At 40.9% G+C, this 3,884-nt stretch overlaps 1 long non-coding RNA gene across 1 annotated transcript; it reads right to left on the bottom strand.

Moving 5' to 3' along the window:
* Nucleotides 1–260: 260 nt before the first annotated feature.
* On the bottom strand, nt 261–3,206 carry LOC123742579 (uncharacterized). Its single transcript, XR_006769735.1, has 4 exons — nt 2,891–3,206; nt 2,067–2,141; nt 512–985; nt 261–394 (listed from the first exon to the last, which is right to left on the bottom strand). It is a non-coding gene; the product is annotated as an uncharacterized lncRNA (long non-coding RNA).
* Between the last annotated feature and the right edge of the window lie 678 nt (nt 3,207–3,884).

Raw genomic sequence — 3,884 nt, 5'->3', positions numbered from 1 at the left:
TTGTACACATTTCATCTTTCATTGTTATTCCCAGTCGATACAGATACTGTGCCTATCAACATTTTATCTGGTGGTAATGTGGCTACTTTGGCAAACATGTCAGAGTGGTCATACCTTCCTGTGTTGTATTCTGCACCAGGATCAGGACAGTATACAACAGGAGTTCCCTGATCCTGGTGCAGAATACAACAGGGTTCTCCCTCCCCATATTGACTGGTACCATTCAATTCAATAATAAAAAAAGACAACACATGTAAAAGTTGTGTTGAGTAAAATGTTTATGCCGAGTGCCAGGTCTCTCTCTATTCAGAGACATCAGTATCAAGCTTGTCTGCCAGTCTGGACTTCATCACATCATCTTGCAAGTCTCCATGAACTGGCTCCATACATGTTTCTGTGAACACAAACACACATAGACACTGTTCTATTACGAATGGCAGTTAGGATAGGTGATATCTGACACACAAACAGAGTACTATGCTGAAGTTTGAACAGGTCAGACTGAACCTACCTAATTCTGTTCTCCTCATCGAGTGAGCAGGCAAGAGGTGAGGTCCTTGCCAGAGCCCCATTGATGGGCATAGCCGCGTAAATCAGCTCCTGGTCCCTCATCAGAGATACTGGTCGATCACACACACACACACACACATAGGCGTGCACACACACACACACATACACAGAGCACTGATTACATTATCAATGATGGTTATGATTAGCATGGTGGAAACAACCTGAACACTGCATTCACCTTTCTATTTCACTTCAGAAGTGAAATAGAATGGTGAAGACAGCGATCAGGCTGAATCCACCAGGCTAGGTTACGCCCTAGACATTATATGCATCTAAGAAATAGAAAATAAGCAACAAATAATGTTAGCCTATTTTTTTATCAATACGGGTATTTTTTAATACAACTTTTCACATCACACATTACCTGTTGTTGTTGATGAAGCCATCTGTGTCATCAAGGCAATAACTTGGGTCACTATGGAGAAGGTGGAAAGTTTTAAGTTCCTGGGCGTACACATCACAGACAAACTGAAATGGTCCACCCACACAGACAGAGTGGTGAAGAAGGCACAACAGCGCCTCTTCAACCTCAGGAGGCTGAAGAAATGTAGCTTGTCACCCAAAACTCTGACAAACAATCGAGAGCATCCTGTCAGGCTGTATCACAGCCTGGTACTGCAACTGCACCGCCCACAACCGCAAGGCTCTCCAGAAGGTGGTGCGGTCTGCACAACGCATCACCGGGGGCAAATGACCTGCCCTCCAGGACACCTACACCACCCGATGTCACAGGAAGGCCAAAAAGATCATCAAGGACAACAACCACCCGAGCCACTGCCTGTTCACACTGCTATCATCCAGAAGGCGAGGTCAGTACAGGTGCATCAAAGCTGGGACCGAGAGATTGAGAAAAACAGCTTCTATCTCAAGGCCATCAGACTGCTAAACAGCCATCACTAACTCAGAGAGGCTGCTGCCTACACTGAGACCCAATCACTAGTCACTTTAATAAATGGATCACTAGTCACTTTAAACAATGCCACTTTAAATAATGCCACTTAAATAATATTTACATATCTTACATGACTTATATCACATGTATATACTGTATATACCATCTACTGCACCTTGCCTATGCCGCTCGGCCATCGCTGATCCATATACTTATATGTACATATTCTCATTCACCCCTTTAGATTTGTGTGTATTAGGTAGTTGTTGGGAATTGTTAGATTACTTGTTAGATATTACTGCACAGTCGGAACTAGAAGCACAAGCATTTTGCTACACTCGCATTAACATCTGCTAACAATGTGTATGTGACCAATAACATTTGATTTGATTTTTATCAGAGACCTCATGATGGTGTGTCCTTTTCATAGAGGTTGAGGGAGACTGGCAACAATGCAGGTGTCACAAGGGTACTTGTGTCACGCTACACACTTTTATTCTGAGGTCTGCCTGACAAGCTGTCAAAACAACAAGTGACCAGTGAATACAAATATTTCTGGAGGTCGCTAAACCATTGCAATCCCATTGCTGGACATGATACCCACCTTTTCTCGTTCTGGTAGGTCCCGGCATCCATTCATGACCAGGGGATTAGTCTGGCACCCAACTGTGCACTTTGTCTAACAGAAAAACAGGGTCAATGACTGTCATCATCCCTCAATTATAAACATAGCTCAAGAAATAACATAATCTCATTTGGAAGCTAATTCTATGCTTCACAGATGTAGACTGACTGGCTCCAGATTGGATTAGATTCAGGCCAGTGACTCCCTGCAACCAACTGCGACATGTTTTGCTATTGCCCTGGATATGTTTGGGTTTGTTGGTGCTAGTTAGTACACTGTTGTAGTTAGACATGAGTTAGCTAGTACCACCATAGCTGCATCCAATATGTATTTGTGCCCTAGACATGGGTTGCACTTTGGAGGCTAGTGACTGTTTTGTCACTAGCCTCCAAAGTAGGCAAATCAGTAGGCAAATCATTAGCAGGAAACAACTTTGTCATATTATGATGTCATCACATTTACTTTAGAGAGATGTCAATGTTGCCATTACTGATACTAGCAAAATTTGTCAAAAATAGTTAGCAATGCTAATGTTAGCTGGCTAATATACAGTGGTTCCCTCAATCTTAGATGGCTGGCTAAAGTTATACTGCATCTAAAGTCAAGCTGTTTCCTACAAATGATTTGCCTTCTTTTGAATTGTTATTGTGTTTCCAAGCCAAATCCAAATTGTATTGAGGTAGGCTAAAGTTAGCTAGCTATCTAGTTGGCAGCATACGTCAGCTATGTTAGCAATGATAGTGATAATGCTTATCAAAATATACATAACCAGATACATAACCAGCAGTCTATGGTCTAGCTACCTGTATACTCCCCAACACTGGGGAGCAACGAACTCCAACCATCTATTCCGCATGATGATAGGGTCCTTCGGCAGAGCATGCAAACCATAGTTGTTGGTTGTGAATCCTGCTGGAAGCATGTATTGCATGAGCGGAGGGGCGATTTGCACGTGGAGCTTGACAAAAAGGGGCTTGATTTGTTGACATAATTGTTAGCCAAATCCAACCTTCCTTTACTCGTTGTAACGCACTGAGGTTCAAAACTCTGTTTTAGACTAGAATATTTACATTAGTCAAGTTTTTTATCACAAAAAACTTTTTTTCTAAGTCAGTGTTAGAAAATAAATATAATTGGAATGTTTTCCTATCATTCAGTAAAATGTTGTTCACAACATCTGTACAAACTACCACAAAACATTCCCCCAAGGTTCTCATTAGGCTGCCAGAGAACGTAATAACACAATGTGTTCCCGTAAGGTTCTTAGAACACACTGCCGCAACAGAATTTGAGAGCAATAGGAGTGGTTCTAAGGAAACATTACAGGAATGTTATGCTAATGTTGGTGGATATGTTATTCAAAACGCACATAACAACAAACTAAAAACATTTTTTTCCATTTCTGTAAGGTTATGACATGTTGAACCAGAATTGTTCTAATAACAACGATAATGGAAGTAGTTCTGAAAACATTGCTACAATGTTCTGCTAATATTGATATGTAATGTCACATTATTATATGAAGTTGCCAAACTTTTAAAGAAATGGCATTTCAATTTTTTTACATACTTATATTTTTTTAGGGTATTGTTCAAATCAAGTAGATTTTAACCTGCAACTTCCCATATTCAAGCCATGTAGGCTACTTAGTATGCTGCACCACCAGGATCCTAATGGTTCTAGTGGATTTTCCTTTGTACTGAAATCTTTAAATTATGATCCAAACTATGGCTATTCAGTATTTCTTAGTTCATCACAGGAGGTTGGTTGCGCCTTAATTGGGGAGGACGGGCTCAT

This window comes from Salmo salar, chromosome ssa04 (assembly GCF_905237065.1).
Source record: "Salmo salar chromosome ssa04, Ssal_v3.1, whole genome shotgun sequence".
Lineage (NCBI taxonomy): Eukaryota > Metazoa > Chordata > Actinopteri > Salmoniformes > Salmonidae > Salmo > Salmo salar.
Note: the sequence above shows the minus strand (reverse complement) of the source record. Positions and strands in the feature narration are given on the sequence as shown.